Source organism: Labrus bergylta, chromosome 10, assembly GCF_963930695.1.
Source record: "Labrus bergylta chromosome 10, fLabBer1.1, whole genome shotgun sequence".
Classification (NCBI taxonomy): Eukaryota; Metazoa; Chordata; class Actinopteri; order Labriformes; family Labridae; genus Labrus; species Labrus bergylta.
In genome coordinates this window covers 30,327,859-30,339,517 of record NC_089204.1, presented here as the reverse complement: position 1 = coordinate 30,339,517, position 11,659 = coordinate 30,327,859, and the positions used below count along the sequence as shown (strand labels likewise).

Sequence of the window (11,659 nt, the reverse complement as noted above, 5' to 3'; positions counted from 1 at the left end):
GAGACCTTCAAGTGGTCTCCAGACCGGTCTTGGTGGTGTTTTAGTGAAGGGACAGGCTCAGGACTGGTATCGTGGTTCGAGGAACTCAAATCTTATTGGACTCTGATCCGAGCGCCTCTGTTTGTAAAACTGTTTCCTCTGGGAGACGACTCAGCAGTTAACCGTCTCCATGACAACAGGACAGATTGATTCTTGGTTTGTGGTATTTCTCAGACCAGCAGTTTGCCTAATGACACCACATCTCAACTAGCACGATGTTCCCCTAATGGTTCAAAATGGCCGCTTTTAAATGTCCTCCACATTATTCTGATCATCACTGATATTCATGTGCAAATAAAGTGAAACAAAGCTGCCATGCAAACACGCTGAGAAGTGAGCTGTCATATCTACATGGAGTCAACACGCTCTGTGACATCGACCACCTTCTGACTGCCGTACAAAAAAGAAGCTCTGAATGAAATGTACAGAACAGAAAAGAATTCAGCCGTGGTAAGGTCCAGACCGCATCCATTTTGGATTTGCAGTCTCAACCTAACTTCGGATCAACCTAGCAACAGCAGTAAGGCGGGACCGGCGGGACTTAACTCCGCCCATTCAGCTCGACGTTAGCAGTCCACTTGACAGCATAGCTAACAGCTAGGCTGCTATCATCAACTATTCCTGCTCGTCCTGAGAAAACTCTACAAACAGTAAGTTAACATTTAACTTTTCTACAACACAGTTAAAACTAATTATATTCAACCCAGATATTTAATTAAAGTCTTAAAACTACACTTTTTTAAATATACAACTATGGTTATTAGTTATTTGTCAGAGCAGTTAGACTTTGTCAGTGTTAGCAGAGAAATACATTAACAAAGTTTTATCCATAAACTGTAAATAAATATGAGACATCCAGAAGAAATCAATATTACAAAGCATACAGTTCATGTTACTGTTCTGACAAAAAGAGGAATGTCTGTGTTTTATATTTACTGATGTCAACAGCGATGAGGTGAACATGACAATTGAAAAATAATTATTTAGTATTTATTATAAGACATTTGTTTTCTATTGAACCTGTGAAGTCATGGAGTCTGTGGACAGTGTCAGCTTCACACCAAATTATTTATTAGAAAAAATAGTGTTTAAGACTGGCATCTATTATGATGAGTTGCAGCTACCTTGTTCAATATTATTCCTGCAGATGTGGCTCATAACAAAAAAACAGCCTGAGCTGTCACATGTAGTTAACTGTACATTGTGTCTGAGGCATTAATTGAACACCTTTGTATTTCTCCTATAGACACAGTGTGGATTATTGGTGACTGGTCCATCGAGGTGCCCAGAGAGCTGCAGAGACAGAGGAAGAAACCTGAGCTTCAACAACATCTGTATTTGTTGGTTCTTCTGGGGTGGACTTCAGTTGCTTCTCTTCAACAGCTCGCTGTGAGGGAGGTCTCCCCCGGACGGCCTGAGTGATGTCACCCACAGGCTGAGAGCTGGAGCTGAGGCGGGTTTTAAACCTCCTGACAAACCGTTACACCGCGCCCACCTGTCAATCAGGTCAGCTACACACCTTATTGTGAATAACTCTTATCCTTCATCAAATCAAAACTGATGAGTCATCAAAACATTCACCCCCCGTACAGTGTGTGTCCATCCAGACATGAGCTAATCACACCTATTTGTTTGTTTTGTACCAAGCTGTAAACATGTTCATCTCTGCTGTAAAAACAGACTTTTTTTAATGTTGTTTTTCAGATTAAATAAATATTTCTATATAAATGCACTCCTTTATGTCTACTTATGAGGATACATTTCAGATTTGAAATGACAAGACTAAAATGTGCATTAATGCTCAACTCAATAGCTTAGGGAAGGAAGTCTACTTTTACACAACTTCTTATTCTTTTGATAAATACTAATGTAGTTCATTTCTGAAAGTGGGATGGAACAGAGTCATTGCAAAAATATGCCCTTAAACACAGCCCCATTCTTAAATCAAGATACATGGAGAGTAAATAAGATCAATAACTTGTGAATAAACACAGTTAAAAATGATTTAGAAATGTAGTCTTCACAGATCAATATCACATAATATCAACTTCTCCCATCTAAACTGGACAAAGGGTTTTAAAATGGGAAGAAAATGGTTTGATTGCAAGTTGTTTGGAGGAGATCTAGTTTTATTTGAACAGCATGAATACAGTCTTCCAAGGTGCAAACCCTCCTCCTCCTCCTGAAGCCTGTGGAGCTCCTTCATGTACTGCTGTCTTATCTGCTGGCCATCTTCTCTCAGCAGAACTTTGACTGTTGAAAAGTCATTCTGAAGAAGCTCGAGCATGTGACATGGATCCAGGAGAACATGGACTTTTAGTGAGAGGTCTTCAGGATGGCAAAGAAAGAGAGAAAATATCAGTTATTCATTAAATCATTTTGTTTGTTCTCATCTATTTTTCTGTATTCATCTGTGTGTAAGAGCACATTTATAAATTCAACAGTGTACTACCCAGACAACAAAGGTACAGTATTCAGGTAATCAACATCTATTCAAAGTTAAGAAGATAAACATTATTGTAATCATGCTGTTTTCAGCTCTCTCACTCACACAATGATATTCCACATCAAATGGTCTCAGATTTTGTGAGGAAAAATTGAGCAGTTTATTGTGGATAGTACTTCATCTTAACATGAAACAAATATAACCTGAATTATTTAAATCATTAACAGGTCCCAACTCTCTGTGCTTTAGTACAGAACATACAGTAACTCATTTATTATTAACATGAGCTCAGTACATGGCTGTATTCTTCAAACTATTTATTATACTTTATATCTATGTGCTTTATATCTTATTTTCATTCCATATGTTATTTATATTTTATATTTCTACAGCTATATTCTGTGTATGAGTTCAGTGAAAATGAATATGTTATTAATATAGTTCTTAATGGTTACAGATGCTCTTACAAAGTGAAGTTTTTTAAATTTGTTAACAGTTTGCTCAAATCTTAAGACACTACATCAACCATGTAACTTTAATGTCATCCTCTATAACCTACACAGCACATTAGGTTCAGTTCAGTTTATGTTACTGACGGATAATTACTACACAAAGTTTGTTTTTTAATGTCCACATTTAGGTGGAGTATAACATTCATCATAACGTCAGATAACCATATTTACAGTCTGTGGTTAACCACCGAGATGAACCTTTAGCTTCTAACATCACACAAACTCATTATTTTCAACATCTTAACAACAAACATTTCTAAACCATTGACTGTAAATAATGAGCTACACAGTTAGCCGACTGGTTTACAAGCTAACGCTAAACAAGCTAGGTCCGTAAATATAAACACATGAGTAAGCAGTAAATATAACACTACTATATCACTTACTGAAAACAACTGAAGCATCAACTTGTTGGATGGTCTGTTAACCGCACAGCAAGCCATGTATGTTGTCAGATATGTGTTAAACAAACTCTCCAAACGAAGTAAGAAAGAGGAGAAATCAGACGGATCAAGCTGTTAGCCTGCTGACCTGCTGACCTCCTGACCTGCTGACCTGCTGACCTCCTGACCTCCTGACCTGCTGACCTCCTGACCTCCTGACCTGCTGACCTGCTGACCTCCTGACCTCCTGACCTGCTGACCTGCTGACCTCCTGACCTCCTGACCTGCTGACCTCCTGACCTCCTGACCTGCTGACCTGCTGACCTCCTGACCTCCTGACCTGCTGACCTCCTGACCTCCTGACCTGCTGACCTGACAGACAGATGCAGCGCGCAGAGCTGTCAATCAAATCTGCCACAACCCTTATATGGGCAGTCGTTTTCTTTAATAGAATAAAATCCGATGAGTTATAAAAAAATTCACCCCCCCCACAGTGTGAGGAGAAGGGGCCGTCAACTTATCAGATATTTTTTGAACCAGGCTGTAAACATGTTGATTCCTGTGGTAAAAACAAGCTTTTTTGGCTGTGGGCTTATGGCACTTCCGGCGCTTCTGCAGCCAGCCTCAAGAGGAACCTCGAGGAACTGCAGTTTTTTGTACTTCCGCATTGGCTTCATTTTTCGAGACCGGAGGTTGCCCCGTGGTTAAGACATTTGAAACGGTTGCTTCCTCTGCCCGACAATCTGCTGATTACAGCTGCAGGAAGTGGTTAAGAGGAGAAATATGACCACAAAACAGCAGACGTTTAAACTCGGACGGGACTGAAGTCGCTTATTTTGCAGAAAAAATATTTTTCTGGAGTGTTTCCTAAATCTTTCAGGAGCAGCGACTCAACTCATGTCAGCACAAGTAGCTAAGTGCGATCATATTGAATAGGGAGACAATCTTTTTTAACACAACAACACCATCTGCACTCGCATATGCCTGCTCTGCTTTTCAGAAAATGTGTGCTCAAACAGGCCGTTTGGAGATTTTCCCTTCTTGACATCACAAAGGGCAGTAGCCCCTCCCCCAGGTGGGTGACACTCCCACAGCTAGGTGTTTGTTCTGCCCTCTGAGTCTGCCTTCTCACCGTAAACAATAGGACATGAAGCGAGAAAGACAGAGTACACCCAAGCCCTTCCAGAGAGGGGGTGTGGTCAGACACAGCTCATTTACATATTCAAAGGTACAGACACAGAAACAGCCTGTTCTGAGCAGGGCTGAAATAGAGGGGTTTATAGACATGATCAAATACAGGATCAGAGTGGATTTAGAACAAGAAACTTCACACACATGTTTTGAGGAGCTCTGAGACTTATTTACACTAAAGAAGAGGAGGAGGAGGATATGTCACCTTTAACGAAATAAGTGCTACAGTAACTGCTGATGTTGGGAGTTGACTGCAGCTTTAAAGGCAAACTGCATGAACTACATGAATTCTTTCTGTTGATTTAGCACATGTGTGTGGATGCGTGTTACCATGTGTGACTGTGTGTGTTAATATGCATGTGTTTTCATCTCAGTGAGCGCTGCAGTGAAACGGCGGCGCTGACAAACGCACCACCGGCCCTCGGTGGCACATCAGGGACAGCTGGATGTTGTCAGGCAACCATAACGCTGATGGAAATGGGCTGATTGCAGCTTGCAGGCTCCTCCCTCTTATAAATCAGCTTCATGGCACTCAGGGGTGGAATTCAGCGACGACAGGCTGCACCACACCTATACTGTACTCTGCATGAAACCCTGCAGCAAACAGGATGTGCAAAGGGTTGTTTTGCTCTCCTGGCAGATGGAGGGGAGTTTTTGCATCAACGTTGTTTTAATTGTGTCACAACTTGACAACTGGAATATACCACATCAACTTAAATAGATTTTCTGCTACGGATTTAAGAAGCCTTACAGTTGGGGAGAGTATTTCCCACTAATCCTTTCCTGTCCTCTGTGTGATTTTGAGACTCTAAATCACTATTTTTGTTTAGTTGATGTACATTTTAAATTGAAATAAAGGAAAAAGAAGCTTCGCCTGGAGGATTAAATCGATGATGATAATTAAACATCCTTAAATATAACAGGAATGTTCTTGTCTCATAATAACGTTGCACTTCTTTCTTTGGGTTGTGTTGGATGGGGAGCTGCCAGGCATTTTACACCACCCACATGGGCTGCACCACTGTCAGACAAATCTGAAATTAGAAAGCCAAACTGCAGCACGCAGCTCCAGAAGCAGCATCAGTCTAATTAGTCAGCTTTGGCTTCCCCAAAGAAATGGAGATGTGAAAGGTCTGAAAGGATTTTTTACTGAGAAATAGTGGCTTTGTGTTTGATTGACGTTAGCATTTCTGTGAATATGAAGGTTTCTAAAAACACAAATGTGACATCGCTTTAGGGCAGCGTCACCGGTTGTCTCAATTCTTTTTATAATCAGGGTGAAGAAACGTGTTTAATGTGACATCAGTGCAGCAATAAAGACCTCTGTAGCTGTTTTCACATCTGCACTCATGAAAATATCATTTCAGGAGGACTGCTCCAGAGATTCTCCTGACCTGGTTGTTCACACATGCACCTCACAGGTGTGGGTTCTATGGTCGTGCAGCAATCACAGTATATAAATGAAAATTCACCTATTGGCCCGAGGTGAATTCTCCTGATTATATCCTGCTGTGTTCTCACATCAGCTCACTCTGACTTGGCAAGAGAAATTCGGGATGAAGTCTGAGTAAAAATGTGTCTATTTGTGTTCACACATTCAGTGAGCTCCTCTGGGAAATATCAGGAGTTCATCTGGAATTTTCTGTGTGAAAGCCCTAAGTGAGATGCAAACAGATCCAGCTACATCACACTCCCATGTCAGGTAAAGAAGGTGGTGAAAATGGATTTGGATTTGTGTTGACTCACAATCTCACTTCTTATCACAACGCTGAAAAAAACCTCTTAATTAAAACGAGCCATAATCCATCATTCACCGCTGACCTTTCTGCAAAGTTTACTCAAATTAATTGTGCTGGGAAATTAGCCGATGCCCTGAAGCTCGAGGACTCACACAACAAAAAACCAACAAACTTCTGGTTTATTTCAGTTGGACGTCTAATTGGCACCGAGCGTGTTTGAGATTTTCCTGCATGTAAAAGGTTGGACTCTAATGGTCCGTCGTGACTCTCCTGGACAGTCAGGTTCTTGGGTTAAAAAACAAACAAAACGCAGATTGGGTCTATATGTCAGGGAATATGAGACAGCAGTAGTTATTTGTCTAAAACCCTGAAAAAGCTTGAGTTGACATTTAAAGACGAGGACCTCTTGGAGCTCCGCAGGCTGATGGTTATCTCTGAGGAGCAGAGGACGAAGTCACACTGACACCGATGTTTTCACAACCTTTGAAAACACGTTTTGTCTTTAAACTCTACAAGAACGCGACCACAGAGGAAGCAGGATCGGGTTCAGATGGAAGTGATTGTACCCGACCTAAAAAGCCTCTGCATGTTTCTAATAAGCTCCACGAGCAGAAACGTGCTCAAACTAGGATCAATATTGGAGATGCTTTTGAAAAATGGAGAGAGGTTAGAACACAGAAAGGTTTACAGACCCATGCAGAGCTGGATAAACACTGAAGCTTCAGAGTCCACCACATGGTGACCTGAGTGAGCATCCACTCTAGAGAGGAGGGGGGGGGACAGCTCTCTATGATGTTTAGAATTTAGACTGCAGTACCCATTTTAAACACTAGGTGTTAGAGCTACATACTGCTCCTTTAATACATATTAAACAGGAAACGACTCGCTAAAAACTATTAATTTTTCAGAGGATCGCTCTCGAGTAAACGTGGCCTGATTCTGATTCCTAACGAGGGACGGAGACTTGTTCGATTAGTCTGAGGACGTTATTGAGAGGCACACTTTGAACTCTTTGAACAAACAGTGACAGACGCTCTCAGATCTGCAGCCTGGAGAGCTTTTTAAACGGCATCAAGTGCGACTAGAACACTCTGCTGTGTAAACTCTAACTGGAGTTCACAGCATGTATAATCCTTGAGCTTGTTGACAGTATTTCTTTACTGGACTTTCTCAGACTTTTTGACGTTTACAGACCGATGGAGAGCTGGCTAAACACTGAAGCTTCAGCGTTCACCACATGGCAACCATGGGTGTTAATGAGGCTTCCTGGACACTCGAGGAACTTTTTGCATTTCCACATTGGCTTCATATTTTAACACTGGAGGTTGCCACTTGGGAGCAACAAACTAAAGGTTAACGCTCTTTTGCTAGTCAGACTTTTATCAGAAACATTACAATATTCTAAAGAAATCTCTGCAGCAGATTTAGCACTTTAGAGCTTCAATAATACAGCACTTCAACAAAACTAACAGAAACATAAAAAAACATTATTTTTATGGTCATTTTGTCCTTTAATGCTACAAATAGAAACAGAATGAGTGTTTTTTTAAAGGTGCCACATTATCCTGATTAGTGCCATTTAATTTGTGTTGCTGATAATAACATTGGAAAAGGTCATATTTTGCCCCCAGTGGGGGCGGGTGCAGCTCTGCAGAAATCATGAGAAATTAGCTGTGAGAAGGTTAAACCATCCACTCGCCGCCCAGCAGTAGGTAATTCGAGGAAATGAATAAATCTAGGTGGTCATGGCGAACACTGGATTCAAATTGGTGTGAAAAATTCAAATGTTAGCGTAGTGTCAGAGATTAAACTGAGGGGAAGACGAAAGGGGGAAGTCTGGGGTAGGAAGGGATTAAGAGTCAAGCTTTGAAGGGCTTTTCCCCGCGTGCTCCACACGGCCATATCTCATTTTTTAGCTTTTCCACGGCTTTCTATAAGGACTGTTCTCACTCCGCTCAGAAAACCCAATCTCCTCCCTGACCTTCTCCTGCCCCGAGGTTTCTGTTGATTAACACACACACACACACACACACACACACACACACACACACACACACACACACAGACACACACACACACACACACACACACACACACACACACACACACACACACACAGAGACACACACACACACACACACACACACACACAAACACAAACTCACAAAACCCAGGACGCAATTTCATGTTGCTACGAGAAACACTGGAGTCCCTTGACAGCGTCTGTATTGCATCAACCTGCAGCATCGCAGCAGAACTTACAACACAGCATCTTAACAGCAGCAGCTGATAGAGGGACGGGCAACTTTGGTTACGAAGAAGAGGGAACATGAACTTCATCCTCCCTGCAGAGGTCCAAATGTTACAAATTGTGAGACTCTCTCGATCAAAATCCTTCATAACTGAACAAAAGGAAAACATAGCTTTCATCAGAATTCAGTTTACCAACATTTATATTTAAAGATTAGAATGTGTGTCTATGTGGCTTCCTGTGCTTCTGCAGCCAGCCTCTAGTGGACAATTGAGGAACTGCAGGATTTTGCCCTTCAGTATCAGCTTCATTTTTCAACACTGTAGGTTGCTGCTTTGGCTCTGCCATACGTTAGTGGTTGTTTAGTCTCTCCAATTTATAAATCTCTGCCTTCTTCACAGGGAGGGAATTCCTTCTCAAAACAACTGAAGCCCCCGTCCCACATTGGATACATCTGACTCCACTGACCCACTGACGACCGGGATGTTATCGACTCTCTTGTGACCTTCCTTGATCGTTAGCATGCTAATTATCCACAGAGGCTAACATTTCTAGCTCCGTCCACCAGTTAGTTCAGAACTGAAGAAGCCTCTCTCCCACCTTGTCCTCCTTATAATCATGACATCATAAGTAACCTTGTGAAGAACAACATGTGATTAACCTTTTGTTGTTGCCTTTGTCCTTCTATTTTTCGCCATCTCATGCTGGACAGGCGGTTTGCTAACGCCTGGATTAAACGATCAGAGAGACAGCTGTTGGCTCGGGGTTTTACACACATTTTCAGAACAAACTTGGCATTGTCAGGAAGGACCGCTCATGAGACGCTGCTCGGTGAACTCAGCACTGCGGGTAAAGACCCTGCATACAGCTGGAGTCTGGGACGCTAACTTCAAACTCCCGGTCAAAAACAGTAAAGAAGTGGGGGCCTGACACGGAGAGGTGGAACCTCTGCAAGATCTCCAGAGAGTCCAGCCAGGCGCCTTTGGATCACTCTCAGACTCTGGAGAGCAGAGCATTTAGAATTCCACATTCAGCGCTCAAGATGGATTCAGATGACATGGCGTCTGCTTCTCGCTTTTATCATCCACTACACTGATTGTTGCACCATGTTGTGTGTGGATTTGTCAGGTGTCAATCAAACATGACTGGCCCCGCCCACAGAGTCTGGAGAAATACATCCAAACAGAAGAACAACTACTGTAGGATGTCTAATATACATTTTTTACTCCACATTTAGTGGATGCTTAACTTTGATATCATTTATGCATCTTGGATGAAGATGTTTTACGTGTCATGCTACGAGTCTCGCTCCCCGTCTCTCCCCCGTCTCTCCCCCGTCTCTCTTTGTATGAACGCCAGGGTTATAATGGAGACAGCTGAGCACATCATTACTGTTATCCCACTGCCATTCTCCTCCTGCTTTATTAAGACAGTGAGGAGACGTCCCCTCCTCCCTCGACAAAAAGGACCCTCATTACAAACTATCTTTATATCTCCCTTCCATCTGTCTGCTCTCTCTCTCTCTCTCGCTCGCTCGCTCTCTCTGTTTTCTCCTCGCCTGTTTGTGCATGGTCAGCACTCGGCTCCTCTGGGGCTCCTTTGCAGCAGCTTGAACACATAAGGAGTGTGTTTAGACGCTCATATACATATTTATCACAATCCAAGACAGTGCACGTCCTCTGCTAATATGCTGTTTGAGAATATATATCAGCTGAATATTCAGTATAAGGCGTGTGAATACACTCATCCCTGCGCCTGCATGGAGCTGCAGACATGTTACTGTCGATCACTTCACAGGAGGAACCATATGGCCGGCCTCTCCAGCTTCTGTGGGACTCGAGCCAGAAGCAGAAACAGCTTCGTCAACACCTTGCTTTACATATTTGAGTTGTAGCAGAGTGTGGTGCTCTACTGCAGGCTGTGGAGGTCTGAGAGCACACACACCATTTTATCTCCTAAAGATCAGGAAAATACTGATTTTAGATTCAGAATCAAAACCTCCTCCTGTCTTGTTCCCGTCGTGATAATCTGCAGATTTTTGAACTGTCACGTTTTGGGTTTGATTCTGACTCAGTCGTTTTCCACATAAAAAACCCTGAGTGGTGCAGCAGGTGAGTTTTTTATTCATCAGATGACGGTCCGGTTGAAGATGACTCTTGTGGCAGTGGGCAGCTGAAGAGGTGTGTGTGTGATAACGAGCCTCTGAAGCGTTCAGCATGAGGAGGTCGTGATAGGTTGTTAATGCTCGCAAGAAATCAGACCCAAACAACCCACTACACTGCTGCTTAAACACAGATTCAGATTCAGAGTAATCGACTTAAGTGAAGAAAACACTCACACACATTTGAACACGATTAAACTCAGGGTCACAGCGTCCACGGGTCAATGATGTCACCGAGTGTGGCTCAGGTAAGAAGTGCTACCACCACCAGCCTTCGGTCTCCCTGCAGGTTAACGTGTGAATGCCTGGACTGAAGACATTTAAGAGTTGCTCTGGTCGAGTAGCTGTATGCTAGTTAATCCTGACGCAGTTTACAGACAAAATACTACCAAGCAGCTCTGCGCTGGGAGCTGCCTCTTCTCTCGCTCTCACTCACTCGCTCGCTTGCTCTCTCTCTCTCTCTCTCTCTCTCTCTCTCTCTATTAAAGGCAGGGTTGTTAATTTCCTCCAGATCCACTTTTTCAGATTCTGGTGTAAATTGTCTTTAGGTCCTGACAGAAATTAATAACTCATGTTCTCTGAAAAAGGAACAAAGAGAATCCATCATCTGTATCAGTTTGTAAGTCTGTAAAAACTTCAACCAATGTCTGCCACGAGGTACCAATCTGATGAACCAATCAGACGCCTCTCTGTCTCCCTGCTCGCGCTCTACCTCTTGCGTGCTCTAGCCCACACTCAGTGCATGAGCTGAGGTCCGCTTCTGGAGCAACGGCGCTCGTGCACAGAGGGGAGAGGAGGTGCTACTTTCAAAATCATGCTAGTTTTAGAAAATGACCAAACCTGCCTTTAAGTTTAAGTTTTTCTCAGCAGGCACAATCTGTCAGCATCTCCTCGTTGATATCTCGGGGAACGCAGACCTCCCCTTGACTTTTAAACT

The 11,659-nt window shown here is 42.8% G+C and overlaps 1 long non-coding RNA gene across 1 annotated transcript; it reads left to right on the top strand.

Annotated features, from left to right (window-relative positions):
* Positions 1–510: 510 nt before the first annotated feature.
* On the top strand, positions 511–1,771 carry LOC136180367 (uncharacterized). Its single transcript, XR_010667055.1, has 2 exons — positions 511–689; positions 1,286–1,771. It is a non-coding gene; the product is annotated as an uncharacterized lncRNA (long non-coding RNA).
* The last annotated feature ends 9,888 nt before the right edge of the window (positions 1,772–11,659 follow it).